Below are 15,760 nucleotides of genomic sequence, written 5' to 3' on the forward strand. Positions count from 1 at the left end.
TGGAGCACAGGCAAAGTTATTATGTAAATTTGATTTTGCTCTTTATGCCATTATCAAACACATTCTAACAGCTTCTTCCTCTTTCAAGCCTCACACAGTCCTTTTGTTTCAAAGGAAGACATAGAGAAGCAGTAAAATTAAATTCACAGATTCAGTGGCAGTAAAAAGTGACGATGATGACTGTGTAAGTACCAAAAGTCAGATACTGCTTATACAGCAAATTTACTTGAAAATAATTGTATCAAAGCTATCAATAGAATTGCCATGCTAATTGAAGCACTTGAAAGTTTGTTTTTTTGTTTTGCTTTTCAGGGCCACATGTGTGGCATATGCAAGTTCTCAGGCTAGGGGTTGAATTGGTGCTAAAAACTATGGCCTACGCCACTGCCACAGCAACTCAGGATCCGAGGCACATCTGTGACCTACACCAGCGTTCAATACAACGCTGGATCCCTAACACACTGAGTGAGGCCAGGGATCGAACCTGTAGACTCATGGATATTGAAAGATTAATTATATCTTTAACAGGTAAACATATGATTAGTGAATTTGACAAACCTTTGACATTTGCGATAGTACACAAAATATGATGCAGCATTTTGCTTTAGAGTATTTATAAAGTGTTTTAAATTAGTGAGAATTTAAATTTTAAAATTTCTGATCTTTCCGAAAGATAATATATTTTTATTGTTCTTCACGGTTTAAAAACATTTTCACAAGTTTTTCTGGTTATTATTTTTTAAGAGAGTGCTAAAATATGCAGAAAAAAAGAGGTCATTATCTAATTGTCTTCTAACACATCCTTTTACTTTTCTAAAATATTTTATGCATATTATGATTATATTCAGATATGAGATAGAGCTACTTCGAATAAGTGGCCACATGATAAATCTTAAAAAAAAAAAAAAAAACAGGCAAAAATTAAATGAAAACCATAAATTTGTCTAAACAACTATTGTACATTAATTAAAAGGAAATTCATTATTAGTAGGGAATTAAAATATATGGTAATAAAATAACCTCACAAAACTACAAATGAAATTATCCTGGAAGTTCCACCTTGACCATAAAATGAAAGAATGTACTCATTAATCAAATGTACTGCTTGACCTACTAGGATTTATTTAAGAAGTGTAAACATTGCCTCCTTTCCCAAGAAATTCAAATTCTAATTGCTGAACACAGTCTAATAAATAAACATGAGCAATACAGATTCAATTAAGACCTAAATTGTGCCGATCCAAGATCCTAGCATAAGAGAGAGAAGAATGTGTGCTCAGACCTAGAAGGCAGAAGCTGACCTGGTTTTTAAAGATCAGTACTAGCAGGAAAAGAAAAAAAAATGAAGAAGGTGAGATGATTCATGAATAAATGCACAAAAATGGGAAACTATGCAACACAGTGAAGACATCGATAGGCCTACAAAAAATTATTTAGAGTGGTATATTAGTCTATTCAGTTTGCCATAACAAAATATTACAGGTCAGATGGCGTAGACACCAGAAATTAATTTTCTCATTGTTCTAGTAGCAAGAAGTTCAAGGTTAAGGTGCTGGAACATTTGGTTCCTAATGAGATCTCTCGAGCTGGCTAATAGACTGCCACCTCTTCCCTGTGTGCCCACATGACCCCTTCTCTGTGTGGAAGGGAAGAGTGTTTTGGTGTCTCTTGCTCTTTTTATAAGGATGTCAATGCTATTGGATTAAGGACTAACCCTTATCATCCCATTTAACCTTAATTACCTTCTTAAAAGCCCAACCTCCAAATACAGTTGCATTGGGAGTATGATCTCAACCTAGAATTTTTGGGAGGATACAATTCCACCCATAGTGGGGGGATATAGATATTAAGGCCAAGTGGATGAGAGACCTGCACCCCATAAATTTGAGCTGGAGTTTGTGGGAAGGTTTTACACCCTAACTTCATATGCAGCTTATTCAGAGTTTGTGAAGGGGCAAGAAATTCCCATAGGTACACCCCAGTGACAATGGAGCAAATGGTCCTTCCATTTATCTGTTATTGTGTAGAACCTCTTCATAGCACCCCTTCAGTACACTAGAAAAGACATTAGTGTTTTGTTTTGTTTTTGTCTTTTTGGCAAAGCCCACAGAAGGCCTGTGGGAGTTCCTGAGCCAGAGATCTGACCCTAGCCACAGCAGTAACCTGAGCCAGAGCGTGATGATGCTGTATCATTAACCACAAGGCCACCAGGGAACTCCATTAGTGCTATTTGTTATGAGCCTTTTCATTAGGCTCAAAAGTTTCCATTTCTGCTGAGGACAGTGGAACTTTAAACAATTGGAGTTAAAAGTTGAGACTCTTTTTTTTTTTTTTAAACAAATGTATTTATTAATTTTATCTGTTTATCTTTTTTAATGATTTTAATTTTTTCCATTATCTTCATTTTAAAATAGTCTGCTTTAGCGAGATGCTCAGTCTTCCTCATCATGACAAGCTTGAGCTTAAGCTCTGTATGAGATACTTCTGTCTTCTGGGTTCTCATGCATTGATGTTCTTTAACACTAGGTGTCCATTTATGATACAAGCTGTGGCTGAGAAAACTCATCTGTGTCCTGGCCATTGTCAGAGCCTGCTGGGTCCTCCTTGTGGACACATCTCCACCTCTGCTCTTGCTGGCACTGTTGAACCCTGGGGCCTCCAACTTGTCCTTCATTCATTACTAGTCCTAGGCTTTTTAAGTGTAGCCTTTGCCATGGGGCCAGCATCCTCTCTCAATACAGCAGACATACTGGGTCTCAACCATCTCTCCATAGTACCCAAGAATTGACTTGGGTGCAAGAGGAATACTCAAACACCTCTCTGGCATTAAATAAATCAAACACCATTTCTCCTCTCCTAAAAGCATATATAGGGAACAGGGTTCTCTTCAAGGTGGTCCAGAATCCCTAAGGAGAAGATAAACAAAAGCCCTGCTGGACTCAAAATTGTCCTTTATTTAGAAGCATTTTGTAGTTTTGTGGTACCTTCTTGATGAAGCTGTAACCCAAGTGAGTGTTCAGGAACCTCAAGTCCGACCTCCCTCCCCCTTCCTTCTTCTTCTCTATACCCAGGAGCTTCTTTACCCAGAAGCTACTGCTTTGTCTCAGGCTACTCCTAAGATGACATGCACCCTTGCCCTTTCTGTAGGATCGCCAAGAATGTCACTTTGTTGTACAGTAAAAAATTGACAGAACACTGCAGACCAACTATAATGGAAAAAATAAAAATAATTATAATAAAAAAAGAATTTACATTCAGACATGTCTAATGAGCTACAGAGAAATTATATACATGAAAGTATTTAAAAATACATTGATTTAATAATTTTGTAATGCTATATGTTTGCTAATTCATTTATAAATTTATGCTGTAACAAAAATTGTAGGCTGTCTTAGTGTTGATAAAATACTAGGCTTAGGCTGTCAAGATAAATAGTGCATTACAAATTCAAAATTCTCCGTGAATTTAGACAGGGATGTAGGACAGGGAAGACAAATAGTCAAATAGAAAATTACAAAAAAGTATTTATACATACTATGGTAGAGGAGGGAGATAGTGTTATAAAAGAAATTATCAGGGATAATTCTATAGCCTAGTATAGCCAGCCCACCTTCATGTCCAGGGATGTAATAAAGGAATCTTGAAAGTAGAGAGAAGGGTTAATGTGACAATTAATGGAGTGATTACCCATGGGGTGTAATGAAGCAATTTTACTTTAGGATGGTTAATCTGATGGCTTAAGACAGATGAATTGGAGAGGGTAGATACAGAGGTAGGTGACACAGTTAATGTATGAATGAATTGAGAAAAGAATTTCTGGGGGAAATGTTATAATATTTAGAAGAAAAAAAGTTTGCTGAAGGGAGCATCTATGGTGATATCTACAGTGATATTTGCAGTGAAGTACTATGACAAAAATAATTCAATACGACACTAAGAAATATTAAATGAAATAATTATAGAAGGAGTTTCCACTCTAGTGCAGTGGGTTAGGGGTCTGATTTCAGCTGCTTGAATCACTGTGAAGGTGCAGGTTTGATACCCATCCCAGAGCAGTGGGTTGAAGGATCTGGCATTGCTGCAGCTGTGGCATAGCTCGCAGCTGCAGCTCAGCTCGCAGCTGCAGCTCAGATGCAATTCCTGGCCTGAGAACTTCCATGTGCTATGGATGCATCCATTAAAAAAAAAAAAAAAGAAAGAAAGAAGGAGAACTTTAGAAGAAGAGAAAAATAGTCTTAACTGTTCTACCTCGATCAGGATTCTATAACTGTGTCTAGGCTTAGATACTGAATTTTAAAAAGTTAAAAAAAAAAATGGAAGAACAAGAGATAGAGAAGCAATGATAATTAACCTTTGGCAAATAGAAACTAAATGAATTAGATTTAGAGAAAGTATAGCTTTGAGAAAAGAAGGACACATTCTATCTGATTATATACATGATTCAAACATAGAGTAATTAGGAGGGAGAGGCAGTTTTCTACATCCTCGATGGCTACACTATAGGAAATAGACTTTGATACAGTTGTAGTTTTATTTGCAGATACAAATGGAGAAAAAAAAAAACCCTCTAGAATTTGATACAAAAATGCTATTATATAGCTTACAATACAGCATACTAGCTTGTATAACTTTCCACAGGACTGTCTTTTGGATCCATGAGCATCTGTATATGTTCCCTGGTTACTCATGAGGTTAGGGAGGGGAACTAGATGTGCTTATGGGTCTATGATTTAAATAAATTTGGAAGTTTCTTAACTTAATTTCATAGGTTTGTTCTGAAAATTAATGTAAAATAATGTGACTGTTTCTCCCACTATGCTTTTCAGAAAATTAATGGTCTCTCTATAAAGTATAATTTAAATTTGGGAGAAAAGAAAAATAAGTTTATTAATTGCTTTGCTTTTTTATCTTGCTGCAAATAAAAATTCAAAGTTCAGTCTTTAAAAATATATTATTAACCAAAAGCATTTTCAATAAATTTTACAGCTCACTTTATGATTTTATCTTTTATAAATTAAATAGGAAAACCTGAATTTACTCAAATCAAATAGACAGTTTTAGAACATTCTAGGAAGTTCAAGGTCTGGTGAAGCTTTTCTCTTCACAAATACACCTGGACTTCCTGTAAATGTCCATAAGCTTCTAAATTTGTCTGTGCAAAAGCTGAATTCATCATTAAAGGTCATTGGGAAGAGAATTTAAGCTCCAGTTCCTAGGAGCAATATCAACAAACATGAAGACACAAGTTAAAACTACCACATGAATAGAAATATATTTTTTATGCACATATATTGGCTGTACCTGAAGCATGCGGAAGCTTCTGGGCGAGGGATCAAACCCACGCCACAGCAGCAACCCAAGATGCAACAGTGATGACACCGGATCCTTAACCTGCTGAGCCACCAGGAAACGCCATATCTTTTTAGATTGTATTAAAAAAATCTCTTTCTTGGATACTTCTTTAAGCTTTAAATCTATAAAGTTCAAGTGTATTGAACAGGTCAAATGTTTCTAGGAGTCACAATCAAAGAGTTTAGAGTAACACGATCATAGGATGCTCTGGGAGGAGAATGACCTTTGAGTATGATGAATCTTAAATAATTAGTCTTGGGGAAATTAGGTAGTACCTTTCGAAGAAATTTAAGGAGCCAGGATCATATGTTTATCTGGTAGGCAACAGGTAGCTAACAGAAGTTTACTTGGACATGTTTACCTGCTTGCTACTGGTGATTTTTCTTATTTGAAATAGAAAATGCCAGTAGCTTTTTTTGTTTGCTTGTTTTTAAGGAGTAAAACTTAGTTTGCATCAGTGGTGGCTAATTGAACCCAAGATTAAAAATAAAGGGGATATTTTAAAAGAGAAGTTGAGAAATCTGGTTTCACCTAATTGGAACCACAGTGTACTGCAGATGGGAAAGACAGGCAAGATATGGAGACAGATGTTTTGGAGGTAAAACTGACCCCTTGAATTGGCATTTTAGGTGTGGGATGTGTTATGTCTTAATACCCAAAGCACAGCATCTTCTTTTTGCTAAGTTTCCTCTCAGGGTCAAATGCTTATAACCATGTGAATTATAATTGCTCCTGATTATTAGATAATGCAAACATTTTTACAGGAGTGCTATTTGTGTCTCCAAGATATTAAAAAATTTCACCCTACTTATATGTTACTTCAGTTGTTGAATTTCCCTTGAACATGATAAATATTAATGCCTAGACTGCTTTGCATTTGGGTTTGTCATCAGCTCACTTTATTGTCTGCACACTAAATTGAAGATGATTATATTAAGAGGACTTCATCTTTTCATTATCTTACATTTATTTGACTAGCCTACTTGACTACCTCATATTTAATTGAAATACCATTTGAGCTGGGAAGTTGGAAATAAAACTATTGTGTATGTCTCTATGTTTGAAGCAGTTTTTCTTTGAGACTAGAAGTTTCTTCCTTTTTGTTTCCTTCTACTCTTTAGTTTCTATATTAAAGGGAAAAAAATAAAGTGGACTTAATAAAATTCTACAATTTCTCAGAGAAAAATATTTTCCCCTAAAGTTTCTTTCCCAATATTCCCCACATATTAAAATAAAAATCAGCAAATAAAGAGTTCCCATTGTGATTCAGCTGGTTAAGAACCCAAGATAGCATCCATGAGGATTTGGGTTCGATATCTGGCCTCACACAGTGGGTTAAGTATCCAGCATGCCACAAGCTGCAGTGTAGGTTACAGATGTGGCTTGGATCTCACTTTGCTGTGGCTATAAAATAGGCCTGCTGCTACAGCTCCAATTCAACACCAAGCCTTCAATACTGGAAACTTCCATAGGCCATGGGTGCAGCCTTAAAAGGAAAAAAATGGCAAATAAAGCATAACATTATTATCCAAGTAAATAATTAAAATTGTAATTTAAGTATTATATATTAGCCTGGTATAAGAATTTTTCTAAGACTTTTTTTAAAAGTTTGATATTTCTGAAGTACAATAGCTCTATTTTATTCTTTTCATTTAAAGGATATCAAAAATAACAATAAAGACTTTGATTCTAATTGAGGATTTAAATAATTTTTAGGCAAATACAATTTAGAATGTGTGATTGTATAATTTACTATCCATGTTGCTATTTTTTCAGTTCTTTTTAACATGCCATTAATATTTAAATAAGCATGTAAGAACAAATTATTTCTCAGAAAACCCATCTTAAAATCATTTTGAAAATTTAACTTCAAGTGGAATACAAAACCTAGCTAATTTTCTTGGAATTATTAACTAATCTTATATTTAAAAACCTGAACTATGAATATTTAGCATGTGTATAAATTTTAAAATACACACTATTATTTTATTTCAGGTTTATATATTTTATAATCAAGGAACAATATTATTCATAACAGATATACAGTTGCATTTCTGTAAAACATGTTTGTATTTTCTATTAATCGGGGACAATTACAATTCAAAACCATTTTTGTTTAAAATATTTAATATTTAGTTATATATAGTATCAACTATATAGTGTGTTTATGTCAAATATACCAATTTTTTATACAGAAAATGAGCTTTTTGAGTTGCAAGGCCTTATAAATTCATTAATGCAGGCACAGCTCTTATTTTTTTTTTAATTTGTTTTAACTACTGGTACACTTTTTTATTTTTATTTTTTTTATTTCTTATTTTTTGGAAGTCTTTTCTTCACATTGTATTTGGAAACCTATGCTCATGTCCACATAATGTGATGAACTAGCCTAATTTAACTATATGTTGTAAGAAAAACTAGCTGAAATATTACTCAAATTCTCATTTTTTAATACAGGCCTTTTAGCATTAATGCAACATTTTATTTTTCTCTATGGTGACAGTCTGTTTAATGTATTTTAAATACTTATCAAATTAACCAGTTGCTTGAATAAACAAATTCCATTAGTGATTTTAGATTTGTATGAATACAATGGGCCATTCATATTTTAAGAGTTATTGCCAAACCATTTTAAACATGCACATCTATTATTACAATTTTTGAGTTTACTCCAAGTATATGATAATTATTTGTGTATAGTTTATATATTTATACTGATATTTATGTATATGTTTTATAAAATATCCACAAAGTAGAAATTTAAAAATAGAAGTTTAGAAATCAGAATACTAAATATGCAATAATTCTGTGTGATTTAATATCTTATCAATTATTTGTTGACACAGAAAACTCTCAATGAAATAATTATTAATATTTACTGCTCCATAAAAGTTGAAACTTTTATTTGCACTTAGTTCATAACAGTTTAGTTAACCGGGATGGCTTAACACTATCATTAACAATTACCTCCAGGCATAATACATATTTAGATGAGGATTAAATGCGCTCTTCCAATTGTTTTCTGACTACTTTAATTTTTGTCATCTTCTCTTTAAATTTTATGTTGACATTGTTGTTATTCTGTAGTTGTTGATGAAGTGCTTATCCAAGTACTTTGCTAAGTAAGAAAAGTATACACTCTGCTATTTTTAGTTTGCTTGTGCAAAGTGAAGATATAATCCGTGGCTCTTTGCAGGGATATTTTTCAGCTGCCTGTCCATTTTATGACTTAGTTTTTTTTAAAATAGATAATGCTATCCAGAAATTCACTGACCCTGAAATAGGCACATCACAGCGCATGACATCCTGTTAAGGGATAAAATGAAGTGTGTCACTGTAAATCCATCCTTCTGGTTGAACTCCTGTCCTTCCCTGAAGGAACATTTTATGTCATGTGGGACAATCCTCCATCTGTTGTTGGAATGGAGTAAAAAGGTCACTATTCACCTATATATTAAATATTAGTAGAATTTATTTCTTTATGCTTAAGTATAATTTACTATATTTTCTTCTTACATCCCAATGGATTATTTGGCTCAAATCCTGTGATACTAAATACACCTCACTTTGAAGACAATTACATTGGAGACTACAGATAAAAAATTTTCTACAACCAAGCCCTCCTTTGAGATGGTGTCATTTTTAGGTCAAGCCTTTTTTTCTAGGGCCGCACCTGTGGCATATGGAGGTTCCCAGGATAGGGGTCGAATCAGAGCTACAGCTGCCAGCCTATGCCACAGCCACAGCAATGCAGGATACGAGCTGCATCTGTGACCTACACCACAGCTCATGGCAACACCGGATCCTTAACCCACTGAGTGAGGCCAGGGATTGAACGTGCAACCAAGTGTTTCTTAGATTTGTTTCCTTTGTGTCACAACAGTAACTCCAGGTCAAGCCTTTGAAATGGTGTCTGGAGACTTCCAAACTGTCTTAGAAGCAAATCAGCTTTTAGAAATTAGGACGCTGACTAATTCCAGAGTTGCCATGGATGTGGACTAGTTATTCTGTTCTGCCTTTATCTTTGGAGAGCATATGGCAATCAAGTTCCAGAAGACTTCACATCAAAATATTCAGCATTTTATCACTCAGATAAGCAGTTAATGTCAATTTCCATTTAAAATATACCGTGGGCAGTATGATTTTTGCTTAGCTTAAACTTTAGCTCAACTACTAAGGCATTTGGAAAAATTAGAAAATTTTCATTATATGCATGGACTGTTTACTTTATTCAATAAATATTTAAGTATCGAGTAATATGTAGTACTGGTCTAGTAATTAAAAAAAAGTATTTTTTCCTCCTGGGAAAAAAAAGAAAAAGAAAAAGAAAACCAGCTCAGATTAAAACTCACCATGATCTAACAGAGCACTCAGCTACAAAGAAAACAAGGTCACATAATAAGGAGAAAGATGGGTGTTATTTTCCACAAGGTGATCAGGGACATCTTTTCAAGTAAGGAGACATTTGAACAGACCTGATGGAGGAGAGAGAGCAAGACAAGCAGGCTTCTAGGGAAAGGACATTCACATCTGAAAAAAAAAAAACCCACAAAACAGTAAATAGCAAATGCAAGGCAGGAGTGAACCTGGCAAGGATGCTTGGAGGCTGGAGAGAGTGTGAAGTCAGAAGGGAAAGAGAGGGTCTTTGGGGACAGATCCAGCAAAGCGTTCAGGCAAACTCCTGTGGTTTGCTTTTTTTTTTTTTTTTTTTTTGAGAGACAGAAATATGGGAAGTACATAAAGGGATTTAAGTACATGAAAAGGTTTAAGAGACATAGGATAGTATTTGGATATTTAAAAACAAAACAATGCACTTGGAATTTGAAATATAAAGGGTAAAATCTGGAGATTACTTCGCAGGAGGCTGCAGTGCTATAGTTAAGAAACAGTGATGGCTTAGGGTCACAGTCAGTAACTACGAAAGGCTTGAGAACTGATAGGAGTCAGATTATTTTCAAAGCGTATTTTGTACACTGGCATCGAATTACTTTGGTTTAAATCCCAAAACTGCCTGTTTGTTATCCAGCCAGGTACTCTTTAAACTTACTGTAAAACCTTCTCTGTACAAAAATGAATCAGTGTATTACCCATCTTAATTATTGTAAACATCCATTGTTGATATGTGTGCGGATATGTGTGTACCAGCTAGGAGAGTATAATCACATAGTAATAATTATTAGTTTTTGCTATTAATAATGGAATGAAACTGAAAAATATGAGTTCATGATGAGTCCAAGATCTCAGAATGAGCAACAGGAAAATGGAGTTGTGAGTTACTGAAATAAACAGAACTGAAGAAGAAGTAAGTTTGGGAAAAGTTAAAATAATTCTGCAGATTTTGATATGCTATGTTTGTGATGACCCAGAGAGGCACAAAAGTGAATATTTTGAGTAGGTATATTTGAGATGAGAGATTCAGCTAAGGGAAAAAAAATGAAGTTTTCAACTCATATGATTTTTAAAGCTATGAAACTAGATGGCATCACTGGGAGAGTGATATAATTGGAGAAATGAAGACTGATTTGTGCCTTATTAAATGTAGAAAAGGAATCAGCAAAAGTAACTGAAAGATGGGCCGGGGTGAAAATTAGGAGGGCATGGGTCTTGGACAGAAAATAAAAAAAAAAATCTGTTTCTATAAAGGAAGTGATTGGCAGTGACAGTCAAGCAAGATGAGGGCAAATAATTGTCCAGTTAATTTAACAACTAAATTTCATTGGGGACTTAGCTATAACTGAGTTATCTAACATGGCTGAGTTTAAAAGAGAACAGAAGGTGATAAACTGGGTACGCAAAATACAGACAACTCTTGAGAGCGTTCTGCAAAGGGCAGGGGAGGGCAATGTTGTTGGTGATATCACAGAGAACATGTGGTCCTAACATTTCTGAATATACTGTATATTTAGCTTTTTAAACTAGCAGTGCATTTACATAGTAAAAATACAAAGAAAGTATGCAGCAACATGATTTGAGAGGGAATCACTACATTGCAGAAGTGTAGGATTTGGCTTTGGCTGTAGTTAGCTAAGAAGAACTTTAAACCAGGAGGAAAATTAGAATATGAGTGAATAGAGGTAGATGGTAGATTGATCAAAGAATTTTGTTGTATTTTACTTTTTATTCATTGTACTTTTCCAGTGATATCTGAGAAGAAAGGATGGTGTGATATAATCCTTGAGATTAGAATTGGAGAGTTAATAGGCAAGGAGCATTGAGAGGATCTCTGAGCAAGAAGGAAACTGAGGTTACTGGTCATGACTTAAAAGCGACATCAATCACTATGGGTATGAGCTTCCCTCCAGTGACTTTGATTTGCTCAGTGCAGGCACAGAACAGGTAGAGAGTTAGATTTAATCAAGGTTGGGGTTTTTCAAAAGGAGTGGAATCCAGAAAGAAAGGGGAGAGGGAGAAATAAATTGTAAGGTAATGAAGGAAATAAAGACGTGCTGGGGGTGAAAAACAATAGTCGGTCAAAGGATTGAAGGAGGTTCAAGTGGAAAAAAATATATTTTTGGAATTGTCGTAATAAAGATTGTGGTTGAAAAGATAAGAGGTGGTGGCTAGAGAATGGAATGGTTAAAGCTGATATTAAGGAAGAGTTGTGATTGCTGGAAATAATAAGCCTGGGACATTAAAACAGAATGAGTGACTGAAAGGCAAAACCATTGGAGGTTAAGCAATTAAAGAATTTCCAGGGTTTTAGGAAACTGAAGGGATCTTTGGGATCAAAACTGAAATAACCAGAAATTTTAGTAAGAATTCTACTGGGGAGATAATGTGAGAGGTGCTGTATTAGAGGGGAGTATAAATGGTAGGTTCTGGTAAATTGTAACTTTGTTAACAATAATACCTTAATTTTTCTTTTTTTAAAATTTTAATTTTATTTAATTTTATTTTTTTAATTTATTTTTTATTGTTTTTTTCCCCACTGTATGGCATGGGGACCCAGTTACACATACATGTACACAAAATTTTTTCTCCCATTGTCGTGCTGCGTTGAAAGTATCTAGACATAGTTCTCAGGGCTACACAGCAGGATCTCATTTTTTTTTTTTTTTGTCTTTTTGCTATTTCTTGGGCCGCTCCCGTGGCATATGGAGGTTCCCAGGCTAGGGGTTGAATCGGAGCCGTAGCCACCAGCCTACGCCAGAGCCACAGCAATGCAGGATCCCAGCCACGTCTGCAACCTACACCACAGCTCACGACAACGCTGGATCGTTAACCCACTGAGCAAGGGCAGGGACCGAACCCGCAACCTCATGGTTCCTAGTAAGATTCGTTAACTACCGCACCACGACGGGAACTCCGGGATCTCATTGTTAATCCATTCCAAGAGCAATAGTTTGCATCCGTTGACCCCAAGCTCCCAATCCCTCCCACTCCCTTCCTCTCTCCCTGAGCAACCACAAGTCTAATTTTTCTTTATCTGCATAGCACTTGACAGTTTCTCCAACATTTTATCCTGATTTCCTTTGACCTTTGCAACAGCAATGAAGAATGTGGAGACAGTGTTATGCTCATAGCGGAAAAAAATACTGAGGCCTTGAGAGTTTAAAAGTCTAGTCCTAAATAAATGAAAAGCTCAAAGTTTTCTGAGTAAATGCATTGCTCTTTGCTCTGAAACATTATGCTTATTTCATGTTTTGTCAATATTTGTTTATAGTGCTTTGGCCTCAAGTTATGTAGAGACGGTGGTGTTCAAATAAAGCATACCAGGATGTGAGAAACATTTATCCCATTCCAACACAATTATACAGTTCAATTTATAAACACATGAAGATTTCATGATGAAGCAGAGTAAATTTTGGCAAATAGGTCAATAAATAGATATGAAAAATATATCCCAAATCGAGATTGACAGGGATATTTATGAGTCAATGAAGATAATCTCTGCTGAAATTTTATAGATGTTAAAGTTGAGATGCTTTTTAAAATTATAGTATCTTCTTTACAGAACTCTATCAATATAGAGCAACATGCTACGATTAGTATTAAACACTTGAAAACATCTTATATTTTTTTGCCTCAGGAAATAATTTCAACTGCATCTTCTTCCATTAAGCTTTAGTTTTCCTGCCATGAAAACCGTATGCTTTAGAATAACTTGGGCACTTTCTGTGGTTCTGTCAATAATGCTGAGTATATGGAGACCTCAGATTCCTTGTGTGTAACATAGAGATAACAATGTATATGCCCAAAGTCCTGATGAATGTAAGCGAGGGAGTGGATGTAGTGTCCTGACCACTCTGTTTTTGTTCGAGTAAGGACTTCATATGTGGCAATTGCTGCTATAGTAATACTTCTTCAATTTTACTATTTATTCCATGACAAAATAAATCTTTTGAGACATTAACTTTTTAAAAATGATTAAAGCACATGCCCAAACATAAAGTATTTCTCAGAAATTTATAATTATCTCCAAGTCTTTTGGTCAAATAACTTGAGATCATACTTTAGAATTAATTTTTTTAAGGTGCTTTATCCAGTTTAACATATACAGATTCTTTTTCATCTTTGTGTTAAAAATGCATTTTCTTACTGAAATGAACTTTAAGCTTCTTCTGGAGTTTCTTTTCCCTCAAGTGCAATTAAATAAAGACAAAAGTAAATTCCAAAATGAAGCATCTTGTCGCTATGTGTATTCTAAAAGATAAAGAATGTTATAAATATGGGGCAAATCAAAAGACCAAATAAGATGGTGAAAATAAACTCTAACATATTAAATAGTATAATATGCCATAAATGTAAATATGAATAAATTATCTATGTAACAAATGGAACTTGCTGAACATTATCATATTTTCATGTATATTTAGTTACTATTTTAATTGAGGATTTTCGTGCTGGAGAGGGGAAAAGTTTGTATTATGAATGAGAGGTGAGTGCCTGCACATTTAGATAAGCCCAGACATTGCCTTCTTTCAACCACCACATTTATTGAAGTGAAAATCTTTTCTCCAAATGTTTTTCACCCCAAACAGTCATCTCTCACAAATCTTAGGTGAGAACTGAGCTGCTTGATCACATCTCTCTGCAGGTAGTTTGGGAAGTCAAACTTCAACAATCTTCAGCCTCTGTCATGGAAGATTTGTTGTTGTTGTTTGCTTTGTAAGAAGAAATAATGAGGATAAAAATTGCTGCTAGAAGGACAGTATCTCCCATTATATGTTAATATACCATATTGTAAGTAGTCCTTTCGGTTAAGCTGTTGAAAGAGCTATGGAGAGAGGTTTTAACGGAGGGCATAACCTCCTCATTTTCCTTGGATTATAAAAATGTAGCCCACGGAATCCTTGGGGCCGTGTTTCTTTACCTACCCATTTGTATCTCTCATAAGCATCCCATCCTAATAAATTTATTTCTTGCCTATCAAAAAATAAATAAAATAAAGGAGGGCGATGGCTTCTCATCTTCTATAGTTTCCTTAAGTCTCCACCTCTCTACTTATAAATGGTTACGTATTTGCATTTAGTATATGAAGACTATAGCCATTTAAAATATATATTTGTTCAACAGTGTACCTGTGAAGGTTTTTCTAAGAACCAGATGAGACAGTCAAATCAGGAGACCCTGAGTTATATTTATTTACTCGGATGTGGATGAAGTGACAATACAGTGACCTGGGCCTGGTAGCAATGGAGCAATCACCATACCACGACCTTAAGATAGAAAAAGAGAAAAGCCCTGACAAGAACTTGATAGGCAAGGACTGTACCCTAGAGGATCCCTTGAGAGGAAGAATGACATTCAATTAAGATACACAGCCCGTTCAAAGCTAACTCAGAGGGAGGGACCAAAGGTGTGAATAGGCTGACCCCTCCCTGCTGCCCCTCAGAGCACCTCACTCACTGAGCCCAACTAGGACAGCAGAGCACAAGGGAACCCACAGATAATGATAACTGAGTCAGCCCCACGGGCCAGATGACAGAGCAGATGAATGCAAAGTAGCAAACAGGAGGATCACTACATAGCAAGTAAAACATTCTCCTGGTAAGGAATTCAAAGGAAAATGTCTATGTTCTGTCCCCATTACCAGTATTCTAGTCACTGCTCTAGAGGTAGCCACTACCAGCAGGTTTTTTTTTTTGTATTCTGACATGTAAACAGAAAGGTGATAAAATACCTGCGGAATTATGTTTTAAAATGGTAAAAGCTGACTTTTCCAAGAAAATGAGCCTAGATTTAAATATATATTTCAACAATTATGTATATGTATAGACACACATGTGTGTAAGATAGTTAGATAAATGGTAGATGGAACTGGTTGTGTTGGGAGGATCACTAAGTATTTGAAATGATAAATATCAAGTATAAACCAACTGCAAAGCAGAGCTTAAGAGCCATATTCATTTGCCAATGTCTTTAATTTCTCCAAATTCCAGTGTAATTTTGGTGGGATTAATTTTGC

Source organism: Phacochoerus africanus, chromosome 1, assembly GCF_016906955.1.
Source record: "Phacochoerus africanus isolate WHEZ1 chromosome 1, ROS_Pafr_v1, whole genome shotgun sequence".
Lineage (NCBI taxonomy): Eukaryota > Metazoa > Chordata > Mammalia > Artiodactyla > Suidae > Phacochoerus > Phacochoerus africanus.